Here is a 19,087-nt window from a genome sequence, read left to right as displayed (position 1 = left end):
TTAAAAATAGTCTTTAGGGAGTCCTACCAGTCTCTTAGACAAGCTTGACGGGCTGGTCTGTGGCTGACTGAGCTAACATCGAAGCAGCAGGGGAAGACTGGGCTCTGGAAGCAGACTGGTGTTTTTGTAATCCCGCTATGCCAACTGTATTCATCTGAGCCTGGTAGATTTAAAATTGGTTGATACGCTGAAGGTCTAGGAACTCCGGTTGCCAAGAATACAGCACAGTAGAAAGTAACATGAGAGGGGATCAGATCAAGTAAGACACTGGGAGAAACATGTCAACAAATTAAGTTCATTAGGTCAGGCCTGTTATAAATGGTGTAAAAAAAATGGTCAGAGAGAAAGACAGATAAATTAATTCAACAGATGTTTTTACACTGACACTTAAGAGTCATCAGGCTTGCCGAATACTAGATCATGGCAGAAAACCTGTCAGTTCTCACAGTCTGAGAAGAACATTTATTTGACCCTAATAGCTAAAATTTCTTAAAGAAATAACCTTAATGACGGTGATGGGGAGATAGATGATCATGAACCCGTTGATAGGCCCCCTTCACATGGCCGTAGCCGCATGCACGCCCCATGATTACAGGCATGGCCGGCCACGGACAGTCACTCGCATTTTCGGGCTGTCCTCCCATTATAAAGTATAGGAGCACGGTCCGTAAAATCAAAAAATAGGACATATCCTTTTTTTTACGGATGCTTTCTACGGCCCGGACACCTTCCCATAAATATATGGGAAGGTGCCCGTTAGGCATAGAAATGAATGGATCAGTATTTTGATCCACAATTACGGTTCGTAATTGTGGATCAAAATTACGGTCGTGTGCATGGGGACTTATTCTGAAAATGTTGTTATTATGTGGTTAGAATTTGGAATTATCTTGTGTAAATTGTAAAAATGATTTGACAGTCCAATAAATTATGTCAATCTATGGTTTCTTAGAAACACAGCTGATGTGTGTAACGCTACTGCAACGATCAAAGATATGATTTTGGCTTTCTTGTTCCCATTGGGATGTCAATGTTTGTTCAACATTTAACACAATTTCAAAATTAACTCCTTCCACCGATATGTGTCCTAACAAAGCCTCATTTTTAATTGATTTCAGACTGATAATATGGACAAGCAACTAAAATAAAAAATGATGTCACTTTTTAGATTTAAGAAGCTTCCTAGTAAAGTGGAGGTTACTTCAGAGCTTGTGCAAAATGTTGATGCTTTTTTTATAGCACATATGATACTCCGTGCATAACACAATTGAGCCTAGATTTCAGAATTCCATTTGGCAACTTAGGATGGTTTCACACTATATTTCGGGGATCTGTTTTCCCAGCAACGAACTTAAGCACAAAGGAGAAAGGAAACAATGTTATATGTTTCTTTTCTCTGTTCTGCTAGAATATTTTCCTATTTTTGATTACAAAAAAAGATCCAATTGACTCATAATGGGGTCCAATGGGTTTGGTTATGCCTTACCTGGTCCTTTTTTTTTTTTTTTTTTTTTTACTGCTTCTAACACTAAATATCACATTTGGCATTGTATACCAACAGTCTGAATCATTGACCTCATTGACACTTTTTTCTACTTAAAAGGGTTATCTGGGACTTTTCAGAATTGGAAGCAGGGGTAGGCATTACATAATATATCAACAGATTCTCACCCCTGAAGTAACTGGGGTCCCGAAAGCTCCTGCGGCAATCTTATGCTGTTAATCGGTCACTGCTACTGCAACCAATCGCTGCCCAGAGCGGTGATAATGCCATGAATAGCACGTGACCGATGAGGCCAGAAATTGTCTGCAGCGGCACGTGACCACTCAACGGCACATGACCGCTGCAGGAGCTTCCATTAATTGAGCGGCGGAGATCACACAGAACTGGATCAAAATGCACTTACTGTATGATACAATTGCATTCAATAAGAAATTCATGGCACTCAATATAAATTCTTGATCACACTTTAGTGTCCACACAGCGAGAAAGAATTAATTCATACAGAGTGTAACTCCAGGTAGTACTGTATATGCTAGGCACACAGCTCACTTAACTTGGACTTACATGAGATACTATTGGTCATCAAGAAATGTCCGGTACTCACATAACGGTGTTCTGAAATATACTAACAGACAGACTATATTCATCGTACTTATTGGAGTTGCACTTCTTATGAATGAATTCCTTCTCGCTGTGTGGATTAACCACTATAGAAAAAAACACTAACGTGTGATCAAGTATCTATATAGAGTACCGTGAATATCTTATTGAGTTATTGGGGGACCATCTGGTCGCTCCAATGGCACCCAGCACATTGGCAGAGTGCATGAACATACTACACAGTATTTGATGAAGTTGTATTGACTGTTCCACACATGCTCTCTACAGGGGGGATTGAGAGTTACTGCTGACAGGCTCTTGTCACACAATTGTAATGAAGAAGATCAAAGTTCAGCTTTCCTGGCTCTATACTTGTGCTGAGGCATCATGGGATTGATAGGAAAGCTCAGAGAAAGAAAAAGCAAGTTCAAATCTAAAATTCAAGATGGTGTCTGATCAGAAGCAGACAGGATCGTGAGTGCATTATACATAAAAGAAGTCCAGTGCTTGATAGACATTCAGTGTTGGAAAATTGTTTCTGCTGGAGGGCTACTTCAAGTAACTAAAGTGGTTCATTATTATGCCAGCTACACCACACTACAAAGGTTCCCTAAAGGAATATTCATGAGCAGCTATTTTTATTAAGACACACGGATGAAATTCAGGAGATTTACAGTTTAATGCGGCCGAATTTTAATGTTTGTATTATGGCTGCAATACCCGGACCTCCCATAGAGTTCTCTGGTGATTAAAGTAAATTTCAGTTGAACCGCGGGTTTCCTGTTGATGCAGCAACATTACGGGCATCAGAATGAGGCCTAGAACATATAAGACCAAAATCAGATAGTGCAGACTATATTTATTATATAATTCTTAAACGATTTGGGAAAAATTTACATATATTCTATTTGCATAAAACCAGAAAACCCTTTTATAGGGATTGCCTCATCTTAACAAACCCTCTTTAAAGTGTAGCTAAACGTTGACAAACTTCTGACATGTCATAGGAACATGTCAGAAGTTTTAATTGGTGGGGGTCCGAGCACTGAGACCCCCACCAATCGCTAGAATGAAGCAGCAGAAATGCTCGTGTTAGCACTCAGCTGCTTAGTTTCTGTTCGGCTTTTTCCGGAAAGCCGATGTATCGGTGTACAGGCTCATAGACTTTGTATTGAGTCCGTACACCGATACATTTATTTCCGGAAATAGCCGAACAGACAGGAAGCAGATGAACGCTCACACGAGCACTACAGCTGCTTCGTTCTAGAGATTGGTGGGGGTCTCCATGCTCGGACCCCCACCAATCCAAACTTTTGACATGTCACTATGACATATCAGAAGCTTGTCGAACGTTTAGCTACACTTTAAATGTAAGCTGGCCCAGTGCCTGCAGCTGTTGCAGGGGAAATGTAGTATTGCATACTGGCCATTCAAATGAATAGCCATCCATGTAATATTGATGGTCTGGGTCAACAGAGTGAGAGTTGCTCTTTGTAAGCAGCTCTCTGCAGTGACTAATAGAGGGGTAACCTAATGGGGGAGGGAGGAGATCCCTTTACGACATCCATATATGATGGAAAGGGGTTGTCTTCATGAGACAACTTTCTTAATGGCATCTAGTAGATGTCCTTGATTTCTAGTAAATAGAAGTAACAACTCTACTTAGAGAACACCTAGAATATACTGTACTTGTAGTTCTTGAGAACCTAGCATCACTTATTAATAAGTCTGTCTAATGTATTATCAAATGCAGTATTACCATGGGATAAACATCAAAAGTTTCCTTCACGAATTCTAATACACTTACAATTCAAAAAAGCCAACTCAAGACTTTGGATCTGCCACCCAAAGATAATGGACAAGACTGTTCCTCAACAACTCAGTGAAGAAGAGAATAATGACAGCTGGATTAACAGGGTCACGTAACAGTTTGGCTCTGTCTACACTTTATTTTTGTTTCCTTTTTTTTGACTGATGATGATTTTTGTCATCAGTTTAAGTCCCATAGCAATGAATGGAATCTATGAATGAATGAGTCTTTATGTGTCCCAGTTATTCGTAAATCCTTTCCAAATATACTCTACAGAAGAATTATTTCTCAAAATCAATTTTTCATCTATGATGTAGGATGTGGTGCCCGGATAACAAAACTGAGAAATACGTCCTTGAGATAATTTTGATATCTTTACCAGCATTCAGATTGGGAAATCATCCATTTTTGGTCGGTAAGGATGATAATTATATGCCGGATACTGAGAAAACAAGTGGTGCATGCCCACAATAATATTGCCAAGAGGCACAATATGTTTAAATAAATTCTTACACTGACAGATAATACAGTTCATTGAATCATAACTTTGCAACAGAATCTGTAAGTAAACAACATAGCAACAGTTACGCCTGTAATATAAATATAGAATTATACTGGATACTTGCATATGCATATTCCTATTTACTCTCTGCTCCTCATAAACATTACTGAGTATGTGTCACCTACAAACAAGAGCACATTAACCAGACAAGATAACAGACAACACATGTTTATATTTACTGTGTGTTACATCTGTAAGATTTACTATAGCATTTATGCTTTATGTAGTCTCCTATTGGGCACCTGAATGGGCACTATCTGAACAGTGACTAAAGCAGCCCACAGACGTAACAATAATGATCAACAATCTATCCATAAAGAGTGACTGTTAATGATAATCTTAACATTTAATTGTCCATAACAAGTAAAGAACTTGTTTCAAGGTAGTAACAATTTTAATGGGGCTCTATTGACAAAACTCTGAAAGAGGTCCCATTCTACCTAGTACTTCCCTCTCTACATTGGTTTTTGATCATCCATTGTCTTTTCTTTCTGCACACTCAATATAGTGCCATACAGTTCCCCCATGTGTATAGTGCCACACAGCTCCCCCTTGTGTATAGTGCTACACAGCTCCCCCTTGTGTATGGTACCACACAGCCCCCCTTGTGCATAGTGCCACACAGCCCCCCCCCTTGTGTATAGTGCCACACAGCCCCCATTTGTCTATAGTGCCACAAGGCAATGGTGCATCCAAGAAAGTTGTATCAGCCAGGGAGATGTCACTCAAACACGGAAAGGTGGGTTTGGAGGCAGGACTATGTGACTCTTCAGGTTAGCGGCACCGCCCCATTACCCTCTAATGAGTAATTAGCATATAGTGTGCGCCGGTTTTAAAGTGGATTTTAAAGATTTTTCTGCATCTGAAAAAAACATACGAGGGAATGTTTGGAAATATTGTCAGGTCATGTATTACCGCATAGTGGCGGTTCAAGGGGTTAAAACTACCTGACACCTCGCCTCACGTTACCGAAGTGTCGGGAGTGTTTAATAGACATTGCGTCCTGGCTAGAAGCGATGTCTATTTACTCTCAAGACACTTCAGTAACGTTAATGTGGGTATAAGTGACAGCACACGCTGTGCTGACTACATGAATGGGGAGAAGTGTATCATGCTGATTGGTCACTGATTTGTCAGCGTCATACACTTCTCTCCACAACACCCACTTGGTCAAAAGTAAAAACACTCCCAGTTGGGCATTTAGAAAGTCATTAGCATAAAGCTAAAAAATGGTCATATCTCGGTTAAAATGTATCGTTTTTCTAAAAAAACACAGCTGTTACCTACATTACAGCGCCGATCACATTATGTAGGCGATAGTGCACTTATAATCTGGTGACAGAGCCTCTTTAATCCCTTCCAGCATTTTCACATACATGTACGTCACAGGAAGGGTCCCCTTTCCGCACTCCGGCTTTCATGTATGTGATGGTCATCATGTGGGCATTCAAGCTGTGACAGTGCAATCACCGTGAGAGTGCAGCTTTGACGGGCAACGGGCTGCCGATGAGAAAGCCGGGATCAGAGAAACCTCCGATCCCAGTAGTTTAATCCTTTAAATGCCGCGGTCAATAGAGGATGAAGACAAAGAACACGCACGGGTATGTATATGGCAAAAAGTCTATAGACACAAAGAATATATAATAAAGCGTATACATTTATTAACAAAAAATACTCCACAAACACGATAAAAACAGGCAGTAATGCTTTTGTATACGCAGTATAATTAGCATAACAAAGCATTATATAAGTGATGAAGTAAATCGTATTGTAAAGTCCCCTAGTGGGACTAAAAAATAATTAAATACAGTTAAAGAAAGTTTATTAAAAAAAATAAAAGTGCACAGTAAAAAAAATCTAATCTTATTTTTCCATGGAAAAAATTTACCAAATTACTACTAATGAAAACTACAACTCATCCTGCAAAAAAAAAAAAAAAAGCCCACATTTGGCTACATCTAAGAAAAAATTCAAAAGTTATGACATTTGTAATGCAACGATGAAAAAACCAAAAAGAATGCTTGGTCATTAAGGCTGGTCATTAAAGAGAATCCATCACCCTTGAAAACCGTCCTAAACTACAATAATCAGGATATAGCTTAAAATACGTTGATTTACAATCTGTAATTCTTTCTACTCACTTGCATTCCCTCGCTATAAGTCTGCAAACAGTGCGTGTACTGCATGCTAATGCCTTGAGGGCAGTGGCGTAACTACCGCTGTAGCAGCAATGCCGGACCCGTGCCGCTTGCTGGTGCCACTAGCAGCCGCTATGGCTGCTGCAGCGGTAGTGATGCCACATTCAATAGTATCTGTATCCTTAGGCAGAGTAGGGAGGTATCTCCCTATTTTGCCATTTACTCGGCTACAGGCAGGGCCGGCGTTGGGGAGGGGGCAAACTGACAAGGGCCACCATCCTCTTAGGGACCCCTGCATGTGGCTGCTATGGGCCAGGCGGCTATGGGCCAGGCAGCACGAGCCCCCTAATGCCCTTTGGCATCGTTAGCACCGGAGGGGGCCCCGGTGTTAGCAACAGCCACATTCACTTGTATCAGCATCCTCAGGACGCAGATAAAAATGAATACTATAGGCTGCAGGCCATGTTAGGCCTGCAGCCTATAACGCACTGGAAAGACTCCCTGCGCAATCCGGCGTGAGGACATCACTGCATCACGCTGTCCTGCGCAAGTGTCCCTCCCGAAGGCTGTGCAGCACTCCGTCCGTCGCAGAAATGGGGCAAAGTAAGCACAATATTTTTTCAGGGGGGGGGGCTGTGTATCACTATATACAAGGGGGCTGTGTATCACTATGTACACGAGGAGGATTGCTGTATAGCACTATATACAAGGGGAGGGCTGTGTGGCACTATATACAAGGGAGGGAGTGCTGTGTGACACTATATACAAGGGGGCTGTGTAGCACTATACACAAGTGGCAGTTGTATGGTATGATTTACAAGGGGGGCTGTGTGGCACTAAACTAAGCGGGGCTGTGTGGCACTATATATAAGGGGGGCTGTGAAGTACTATACAAATGGGTGGCTATATGGCACTATTTACAAGGGGAAGAGGGCTATGTGGCGCTATCTACAGGGGGCTGTATGTGGCGCTATCTACAGGGGGCTGTGTGTGGCGCTATCTACAGGGGGCTGGGAGCAGTGTATACAAGGAAGGGGTGCTGTGTGGCACTATATACAAGGAAGGGGGGCCGTGTGGCACTATACACAAGGTAGGGGGAGCTGTGTGGCACTATATACAAGGGAGGGGGGCTGTGTGGCACTATATACAAGGGGGGCTTTGTGGCACTATATACAATGGGGCAGTGTGGCACTATTTACAAGGGGAGAAGGGCTATGTGGCGCTATCTACATGGGGCTGTGTGTGGCACTATCTGCAGGGTGCTGTGTGTGGGGCTATCTGCAGGGGGCTGTGAGACACTATATACAAGGGGGGGGCTGTGTGGCACTATATACAATGAGGGGGCTGTGTGGCACTATATACAAGGTGGGGCTGTGTGGCACTATATATAAGGCACTATATATAAGTGGCACTATATATAAGTGTGGCACTATATATAAGTGTAGCACTATATATAAGTGGGGCTGCGTGGTACTATATATAAGAGGGGGCTGTGTGGCACTATCTACTAAGGGGTTGCTTTGTGGCCCTATCTACTATGGGGGGGCTGTGTGGCACTATATACAAGAGGGGGGCTGGGTGGCACTATCTACTAAGGGAGGGCTGTGTGGCCCTATCTACTAAGGGAGGACTGCGTGGCACTATCTACTAGGGGGCTGTGTGGCACTATATACAAGGGGAGAGGACAGTGGCACTGTCTACAGGCGGGCTGTGTTTGGCACTATCTACCGGGGGGCTGTATGGCGCTATCTACAGGGGGAGCTGTATGGCGCTATGTACAGGGGGTTCTTTATAGCGATATCTACAGGGGGCTGTATGGCACTATCTACAAGGGGGAGGTGGGGCGCAATCTACAAATAGGGTGTGACACTGTCTAAAGGGAGGGCTGTATAGCAGGGGGGCTGCGTGCGTCACCGAGGGGAGGGGGGCCTACTCTAAATTTTGCTATGGGGCTCAATCTTTCCTAGTTACGCCCCTGCTAGAGAGGACTCCTAAGCTCGCCAATATAATGGAGAGGACTCCTAGGACTCGTGATGAGCATGCAGCGCTCGACCCGCTTTCAAGCTTATAGCGAGGGAATACAAGTGAGTATAAAGATAAAACGTACAGATTCTGAATCAGCGTCTTCTAAGGGTATGTGCACACGATAACGACCATTACGGCTCAAATTACGGAGCTGTTTTCAGGATAAAACAGCTCCGTCATTTCAGACGTAATTGCTCGTACACGCATTTTGCGAGGCGTCTTTGACGGCCGTAATTTGGAGCTGTTCTTCATTGGATTCAATGAAAAACGGCTCAAATTACGTCCAAAGAAGTGTCCTGCACTTCTTTGATGAGGCAGTCATTTTACGCATCGTCTTTTGACAGCGACGCGTAAAATGATAGGTCGTCGGCACAGTACGTCGGCAAACCCATTCAAATGAATGGGTAGATGTTTGCCAACGTATTGGAGCCGTATTTTCAGGCATAAATCGAGGCATAATACGCTTATTTTACGCCTGAAAATAGGTCGTGTGAACCCAGCCTTAGTTATTAACTGAGTACAAGGGTCTCTCCCTGTAACTCCATACAATATAAGTTGTTATTATTATGTATTGTTCCAGAATAATAGATGACATCAGTTTTTCACTATGGCACATTGCATCCTAACAAGGCATGCACACAAGCATGTCATGGATTATTAACCAGAAGTTATCCTCCAGACAATGAAATAAACAGAAATAAAACAGCAAACAATGACAATTTAGTATAATTTTCTTGATGTCCCTGCTGCAGACAGCTGTGGTAAGACACAGGTTTCCTGCCTGCCACCTCCTATGCGAGTACTTTACTTCTTGAAGCTGCACAGATAAAGTCCCCATCCTATTTCCTTATTCATAATTTCCCATCTATCTATTCTTCCTGGCAAATATTAAACTATAAGGGCAACTTGCTTGTCAGGTTATGTATGGAATAAATAATACAAATGATTCAGACTATGAATAATGGGGTTACAGAATGCAGACCATGGAACAAGCTGTTTTATTTAATACCAGTGGACAAATGTTAACATGAGGTCTTGCTTAGCCTTCTTGTCGTATCAGTGTCTTGACTCTATTTATATATTGTCACTTTTTTCAAGTTGTGCTGAACGTCTAATAAAGCTGTCCTGCAACATTTCATCTATAACTCGCTTTCCTTTCAAAGAACATTGCAAAGGTCATATCACCCCTGATATAATACAGGCACAGACAATTCATGAGATGTGCCCCGGAAAGTAAATGTGTTGTCTCAGTGGATGGGCAATTGCAATAATTTGAAACTTATTTAGTAAAGTTGTGGCTGCTATTGAGCGTGGGGACCATAGACTCCATAGTCCAGCACTATACAGGATTATTGGTATGCTATTAGGTCTTTATGCTTTTTGCATTCTGCTCTTCCCAATTTTATAGAAATAAAGCTTAATCATTGTATATTAAAAAGTTCTGAAAATTTCCAATATGCATTATGATCAATTCCTCAGCATTTTTATAATCTCTGTTTGCTTGCAGTGAATAGACACTTTTTTGTGTTCAGACACTGAAAACCTGTCCTACTCCTGTCTAACTGATACAGGTGCACAACCCTTTACAGGAGAGAGATCTTAAACTCAGTTTTATCAGTTGGACATTGTCACACCTGTGGGGTTTGTGGACCAACTAGGTCACGCTGCCGTAGCGGAGTAGCAGCTGGCCAAACTACAGTCAATCAGGGGCGTTGCTAGGGCCTTAAAAGATCAGTGGCACAAGACCACAAGACCCGAGACATATATTTACGTAGCTCTCAACCATCCCGGACCCGGCGGGACAGTCCCGGTCTGAAAAATGTCCCGCTGGGCGCTGCAGCTGTATCAAAACAGCTGATCGCTGCTGACAGGTGACCTGCATGCCGGACGACTGCAGCAGCGATTAGCGATCAGCATCAGAAGGTGGCAGGAGGTCTTGCGGCGACGTTCTGACTAGTGTCGATGACGGCCCAGGAGTGGTCCAGTTCAGTCACCTGACCTGTCATCTGACCTCACCGGTCAGGTGACAGGTCAGGTGACTGGACTGGTCCACTCCCGGGCCGGCATCGACACCAGTCAGAACGCCGCTGCAAGACCTCCTGCCTTCTCATAACGGTGAGTGACATGAAGGTAGAGCAGAGAGTGGTAGCAGTAGGCTACCTCTACCGCTCTCTGCTCTGGCGGCATTGTGGCACAAAGTATAAGAGGGAGGGGGGTTGTGTGTCACTATGTACAAGGGGGAGGGGGATTGTGTGTCACTATGTATAAGGGGGGAGGGGGGTTGTGTGGCACTATGTACAAGGGGGAGTGGGGTTGTGTGGCACTATGTACAAGGGGGAGGGGGGTTGTGTGGCCCTATGTCCAAGGGGAGGGGGGTTGTGTGTCACTGTATAAGGGGGAGGGGGGCTGTGTGTGGCGCTATGTACAAGAGGGAGCCGTGCGTGGACCTATTTACAGGGGGCTGTGTGTGGAGCTATCTACAGGGGGCCATTCGTGGATCTATCTACAGGGGGGCCATGTGTGGCGCTATCTACAAGGGGGCCGTGTGTGGCGCTATCTACAGGGGGCCGTGTGTGGCGCTATCTACAGGGGGCCGTGTGTGGAGCTATCTACAGGGGGGCCGTTTGTGGAGCTATCTACAGGGGGGCCGTGCGTGGAGCTATCTACAGGGGGCCGTGCGTGAAGCTATCTACAGGGGGGCCGTGCGTGGAGCTATCTACAGGGGGGCCGTGCGTGGAGCTATCTACAGGGGGGCCGTGCGTGGAGCTATCTACAGAGGGGCCGTGTGTGGAGCTATCTACAGTGGGCCGTGCATGGAGCTATCTACACACAGCCCCCCCTTGTAAATATTACTATTTATTTTGTTGTTTTGCAGGTTCCGCTGGACTGTTTGGATTACGTCGTAGATTCGTTGGACTACTGCGACGATCTACATTTTTTTAAAAATAAAATGGGGTAAGAGGGTTGTGTGGGGGAGCTCTTATTTCAATAAAAAAATATTTTCTTATGTCTCTGTGTTTTTTTTAATATTTTAATAGCGCCTTGGTAATGACAGTTGTCTGATCGCATCTATTACTAAGGTGGGGCTCCTGTGAATGTAGCCTTAGATACAGCGCCCCAGAAGTAAGTATCCTTGTAACCCCCAGGGGCAAATTTGGCATTTCTGGGGCCCCAAGCAAAGTTATGTCTCGGGGCTCTAATTAAAGACACCTGTAGAGAGCTCCCCACACAATGCCCCCTGCATATAGTGTCACTAACCCCGCTGTATGGACCCGCACACAGTCCCCTTGCCATACATCCCCCTTGTAGACAGTGCCATGCAGTCAACTGTAGGTAGTCCCACATACCCACCTTGTCTCAGCATACAGTATCATACACAGTGGCGTAACTACCGCAGTAGCAGCCGTAGCGGCTGCTACGGGGCCCGCAGCATGAGGGGGCCCGCTTTGCCTGCCGGCACGGGTCCCCCCCTCCCATGGCCGGAGGCTTCGCTAGCAGCCGCTATGGCTGCTACAGCGCGACGCCACTGAAGGGGTTGTTTCTACAAAAGACATGCATCCCCTATCCCCCGAAGTTCTCCATGACAAACCTCATACTTCCGGGGTCTGTCTGCAGCTCCATAGAAATGACTTGCACACCGGTCGCGCTTGTGCGCATGCGTGACCAGCGCGCCTTTCATTTTTATTGAACTGCGCAGACGCCGGAAGTCCAAGGTTTGTCATGGAGAACTTCGGGGGAATTTAGGTCCCCCGTTCTCCTTATCGCTGCCAGCGATCACACATTTATTCCCTATCCTGTGTATAGGGGTTGCATGTCTTTTGTAGGACAAACTATAGGTCGTTTTTTGTTGGGGGCTGCATGGCGTTACCTACAGGGGGGTTTACGGCTGTATGGTGTTATCTACAGGGGGGCTGTCTGACGTTATCTACAGGGGGGCTGTCTGGCGTTATCTACAGAGGGGCTGTCTGGCGTTATCTACAGGGGGGCTGTCTGGCGTTATCTACAGGGGGGCTGTCTGGCGTTATCTACAGGGGGGCTGTCTGGCGTTATCTACAGGGGGCTGTCTGGCGTTATCTACAGGGGGGCTGTCTGGCGTTATCTACAGGGGGCTGTCTGGCGTTATCTACAGGGGGTGTATGGCGTTATCTACTGAGGGTGTATGGCGTTATCTACAGGGGTGTGTATGGCGATATCTACAGGGGGGGCTGTCTGGCGTTATCTACAGGGGGAGGGCTGTATGGCATTATCTACAGGGGGCTGTATGGCGTTATCTACAGGGTGGGCAATCTGGCGTTATCTACAGGGGGTGTATGGCGTTATCTACAGGGGGGCTGTATGGCGTTATCTACAGGGGGAGGGCTGTATGGCGTTATCTACAGGGGGAGGGCTGTATAGCATTATCTACAGGAGGAGGGCTGTATAGCGTTATCTACAGGGGAGGGCTGTATGACGTTATCTACAGGGGGAGGTCTGTATAGCGTTATCTACAGGGAGAGGGTTGTATGGCGATATCTACAGGGGGAGGGCTGTCTGGCATAATCTACAGGGGGAGGGCTGTCTGGCGTTATCTACAGGGGGGCTGTCTGACGTTATCTACATTGGGGCTGTCTGGCCTTATCTACAGGGGAGCTGTATGACGTTATCTACAGGGGTGGGCTGTATGGCGTTATTTACAGGGGAGGGCTGTATGGCATTTTCTACAGGGGGAGGGCTGTATGACGTTATCTACAGGGGGAGGTCCATATGGCGTTATCTACAGGGGGAGGGCTGTATGACGTTATCTACAGGGGGGCTGTATGATGTTATCTACAGGGGGCTGTATGGTGCTATCTATAGGGGGCGCTGTGTGGTGGATTCTATAGGGAGGCACTATCTACAAGGGAGGGTTGAGTGATACCCAGGGGAGGGGGGGCCCCAGTCAAAAGTTTGCTATGGGGCCCAGTCTTTCCTAGTTACGCCCCTGATCATACATGATAGGCTTAGATACATGGGCCAGCAGACAGTATCACACATGATAGACTTAGATACAGGGCCCCAGCAGTAAGCATCCTTGTACTAACATATGTCCAACCCCCCAAAAAATGGGTGTGCGTGTATATATATGTATGTGTGTGTGTATATATATATATATATATATATATATATATACGTTCCAGTAATCGATCATCTGTAGGTATGGTCGGTCAATTGGGCAGTCGCAGGCTGGGGTTATGAGGCTGGAAAAGGCCAAAAACAGTGGCCCTTCCCACCCTGGTAATGCTAGCCTGCTGCTGCTGTGTTGTATCTGACTGGTTATGAAAAATGAAGGGGGGCCATGTCATTTTTTTAAAAATAAATAAAAAAATGTAAAAAAAGACGTGAGGTCCCCCCCCCCAATTTTTATAACAAGTCAGATACAACACATTAGCAGCTGCTTATCATTACCAGGGTGCGAAGGGCCACTGTTTTTGGCCTTTCCCAGCCTTATAATACGAGCCTGAAAAGACATAGATAAAATATTCTATTGAAATAAACCCCCCCCCCCCACACACACAACCATTAACCATTTTATTGAAAATAAAAAAAAAAGCCGTTATCGAAGTAGTCCAACGACCGAACTTGTAAAACAAACACAAACAAAAAAAATACATGTGGTAGGCTTAGATACAGGGCCCATGTGTGATACTATCTGTTAGACCATGTATCTAAGCTTACCACAAGGCTAGGGCCCTGTATCTAAGCCTACTATGTGGTAAGCTTAGATACAGGGCCCATCAGACAGGATCAGACATGGGCCATCTATCTGAGAATACCATGTGGTAGGTTTAGATACAGGGCCCATGTGTGACACGGTCTGTTAGACCTAGTATCTAAGCCTACCTCAAGGTAGGCTTAGATACAGGACCCCAGTAGTCATTAATCTTATACTGTATAAGATTACGGTCTGCTGGGGCCCTGCATCTAAGCCTACTATGTGGTAAGCTTAGATACAGGGCCCATCAGACAGGATCAGACATGATCCATGTATCTAAGAATACCATGTGGTAGGCTTAGATACAAGGTCCATGTGTGACACGGTCCGTTAGACCCTGTATCTAAGCCTACCACAAGATAGGCTTATATACAGGACCCCAGTAGCCAGCAATCTTATACTGTATTAGATTACTGTCTGCTGAGGCCCTGTATCTAAGCCTAACATGTGGCAGGCTTAGATACAGGGTCCATGTGTGATACTGTCAGTTAGACCCTGTATCTAAGCCTACCACAAGGTAGGCTTAGATACAGGACCCCAGCAGACCGTAACGTTACACTTACCCTCCTCTTTGGCTCCGGGTGCAACGGATGTCCCAACACCATCTAGTGTCGTGACGTCATCCGCGGTGCACAGCGTCGTGATGTCATGACGCGAGAAGACATCAGGACTTCCGCTGCGCTCGGGAAGGAAGATGGGTATGTGTTGTTACTATAGTAACAGGGACCCGTGTATTTTATTACTATAGTAACTTTTATAGATGCGGTGCGGGCGCCCGTGGTCTGGTCATAATTGCGTTCACTATGACCCGGTCGCAATTGTGACGGCTGCGACCTGAATGTGGCAGTCGACGGGATTCCGGGGCACCAGGCCAAAGATTCGGGGCTTGAAAGTTTTTAGAACTAGAGTACCTGTATAGAAGTTATGACAGACACATGGCGTAGCAAAGACTTTAGCATAGCAGACTCCATGGCACAGATGACACTTGGCATGGCAGATGATACGTGGCACAGAGGATGGACTCTACACCAATACTAGACTTTGCTCAGGAACAAACACAATTACTGGATACGGGATACAGGAAACAGGATATGGGAACACTGGGAACAGGATATAACCAAGGGACCATTTGCTAAACAAACATCAAACAACAACAAACAACAACGCTCAGGCACAGGAAGGAGGGCAGGATGAATTTAATTAGGGCAGCGTGCACAGGAATGGGATAGGGAAGGTTACAGTGGTGTTCATACTGGCCCTTTAAGAGGTTACCAGGGCGCACCCTACAGGAGCGAGCTATGGGCGGCATCAGTACATTTTGACATCCCCGGAGAAGAGGGGGAGGATGTCGGCACAAGGGTAAACAATGCTGGCGGCCGCTGGAGGGAGCCGAATAGCAGTGAATGGCGGCTGCCAGAGGTACAGACATGAGTACAACAAGTTTTTAGCCTTCCACTCAATTACGGCAACCAGAGATTTAAAAAAAAGGTGAACTGAATTCAGAGTATATTAGTAAGATGCTTAACTTTTCATTATCCAATAGTTAAAGGGGCTTTCCACTACCGGACAACTGATGACCTATCCAATGGATAGGTCATCAGAACATGATTGGTGGTGGTCCAAAAACCGAACCCTGCACTGATCAGCTGCTCCGGCTGCCACCGGGCACCGGATGTCCATGCCAGAAGCAGTTGGCTCCGGCCATAGAATAGCGGCCGAGTTGCAGTACTGCGGCAAGGGCTTAGGCCAGGACCACACGCAAAGTTTTGATGCAGTTTTTGACTTCATATTTTTTTTTAACCAAATATAGGAGTGGGCATAAAATAAAGGAGATGTATTAGTCTTTTACTTTCCTTCCTTTTGGATACACTTTTTGGCTAAAAAAAACCGAGCCAAAAACTGCACCAAATACTACTTGTGTGGTCCTGGCATTATACATTAGACCCCATTTACACTATCCAGATTTGACAAGGATTTTGATGAAAAGGTATCAAATTCCCTAACAATTTTCCTCCCATGCAAATAAATACAATAATCCGCTTCCCTTGCTGCAATGCCCCAGATCCTTGCTCCTAATGATCAAAACATTTACAACTTCTTCAAGAGGCAATGAGTAAAACTTGAGATCTAAATATACAGAAGTTTGGTGTTTAATAAAACTTGACACAAAAGTTGGCCAAATAAATCCTATAGATGTTTTCACTTCTACTACATATTGTTTCCGTTATGTACATAATTTATTTCATTCAGATTTGGCTACCAGTTAAATAACCTTGAACTAAAGATATGTTTTGTTACAAATTTTTGAAGCAGAAAACATATATGGAAATGTATATTTCAGAGGTAAATGTTCCATGAAATTCCAATAAATTTAATAGCAAAATGTTATGGGCCATTTGCTGAGTAAATTATACAATACACTACATAATTTTGTTACCTGTTATAGAAATCGAGAAAAATCTGCTGTAATTAAATGCTTCATTAATATTTATAACATTGCACACAATATGCTTGTTTTTGCAATAAATATGTTTTACTTTTTTATCTGCTTCATTTCAAGATACCTGAAATTAATTATTCAGTTTCATGACTAGATGTGGTTCAACAGATCTCGTTGAGGTCAGGGGCGTAACTAGGAAAGACTGGGCCCCATAGCAAACTCTTGACCGGGCCCCCCCACAAGCAGCCCCCCTTATAAATAGTGCCCCCTGCAGAATGTGCCATGTAGATAGCGCCCCACCTCCCCCTTGTAGATAGTGCCATACGGCCCCCCTGTAGATATCGCCATAAAGCCCCCACTGTATATAGCGCTATTCAGCTCCCACTGTATATAGTGCCACATAGCCCCCCTCCCTTGTATATAGTGCCACACAGCCCCCCTTAGTAGAAAGTGCAGCACAGCCCCCATTAGTAGAAAGTGCCACACACAGACCCCTGTAGATTGTGCCACACTCAGCCCCCTGTAGATAGAGCCACAGCCCTCCCCCTTGTAAATAGTTCCATACAGCTCCCCCTTGTGTATAGTGCCACATGGCATCCCTTTGTGTATAGTGCCACACAGCCCCCCCCCCCTTGTTTATAGTGCCACAAGGCAGTGGTGCATCCGAGAAAGTTGTATCAGCCAGGGAGATGTCACTCAAACATGGAAAGGTGGGTTTGGAGGCAGGACTAATGAGTAATTAGCATATAGTGTGCACGGTTTAAAGAGGATTTTAAGGATTTTGCTGCATCTGAAAAAAACATACATGGGAATGTTTGGAAATATTGTCAGGTCATGTATTACCGCATGGTGGCGGTTCAAGGGGTTAAAACTACCTGACAGATTACCATTAATTATACAATGAATTGGGAACAATCCCATCTGCCCTGCAATTTTGTTATTATAAATATATCCTATATAATTACAGATCCAGAACCAAGCTCTGACATATATACAGTACCAGAACCAAGCTCCGTACATAAATACAGCACTAGAACCAAGCTTTGACATATATAAAGCACCAGAACCAAGCTCAGTACATACATACAGCACTAGAACAAAGCTCAGTACATAAATACAGCACTAGAAGCAAGCCCATACATATATACAGCACCAGAACCAAGCTCAGTACATACAGTATATACAGCACCAATACCAATCTCATATGTATATACAGCACCAGAACCAAGCTCAGTACTTCCATACAGCATCAGAACCAAGATCAGTACATATATACAACACCAGAAAAAATACAGCTCAATTTAGTGCAACCCCTGCCGTATAGGTTTGTACGGCATAAAACTACAGCTCCCAGCATGGCCCGAACAATGGTAAGGATATGCTGGGAGATGCTGTTTCACAATAAATATCATACCACCCATCATCTTGCTGCAGATCATACAGTGACTACAGTACTGATTAGAGGCAGAATAAATATTTACATTAAGTGACTCACCGGTGACGACCTATAAACAAAGTTAAAATTCTCAACACCTTTAAATATAACAAAGCACCATACACTGCACGTCTAACTATAGTAGTGCAATATGCTGTGTCCCTGATTATAGTAGTACCATACACTGTCACACACACACACACACACACACACACACACGCCGTGACCCCTGTAGATAGTGCACCCATAGCCCCCTGTAGATAGTGACCCTCATAGAGCCTCTGTAGATAGTGACCTACATAGAAGCCCCTGTAGATAGTGTCCTACATACAGCCCTCTGTAGATAGCGGCCACATATTGACTCCAGAGCAGCAAGGCAATAGTGCTAACCACTAAGCCACCATGCTGCCCTACATATAGCTTCCCCTATAGACAGTGCTCCACTTATAGTCCACCTCTGTAGATAGTCTCACATATAGCTCCCCCTGTATATAGTGTCCCACATATAGCCCAACCCTGTAGACAGTGCCCTACATATAGCCACCCTGTAGCTAGTGCCCCACAGGTAACCCACCCCTGTATATAGTGTCCCACATATAGCCCACTCTATAGAAAGTGTCTTTACAAATAGGTCCCCTATAGATCGTGCTCTACATATAGCCCACCCCTGTATAGTGTCTCATATATAGCTCCCCCTGTATATAGTGCCCCACATATAGACTTCCCTGTAGAGAGTGCCCCACATCCCCACATATAGACCGCCCCTGTATATAGTGGCCCACATATAGACCACCCGTGTATATAGTGGCCCAAATATAGACCCCCCTATATATAGTGGCCCA

Source organism: Rhinoderma darwinii, chromosome 5 (genome assembly GCF_050947455.1).
Source record: "Rhinoderma darwinii isolate aRhiDar2 chromosome 5, aRhiDar2.hap1, whole genome shotgun sequence".
In the NCBI taxonomy this organism is placed as follows: domain Eukaryota; kingdom Metazoa; phylum Chordata; class Amphibia; order Anura; family Rhinodermatidae; genus Rhinoderma; species Rhinoderma darwinii.
The sequence above is the reverse complement of the archived record's forward strand: the minus strand, read 5'-3'. Positions refer to the sequence as shown.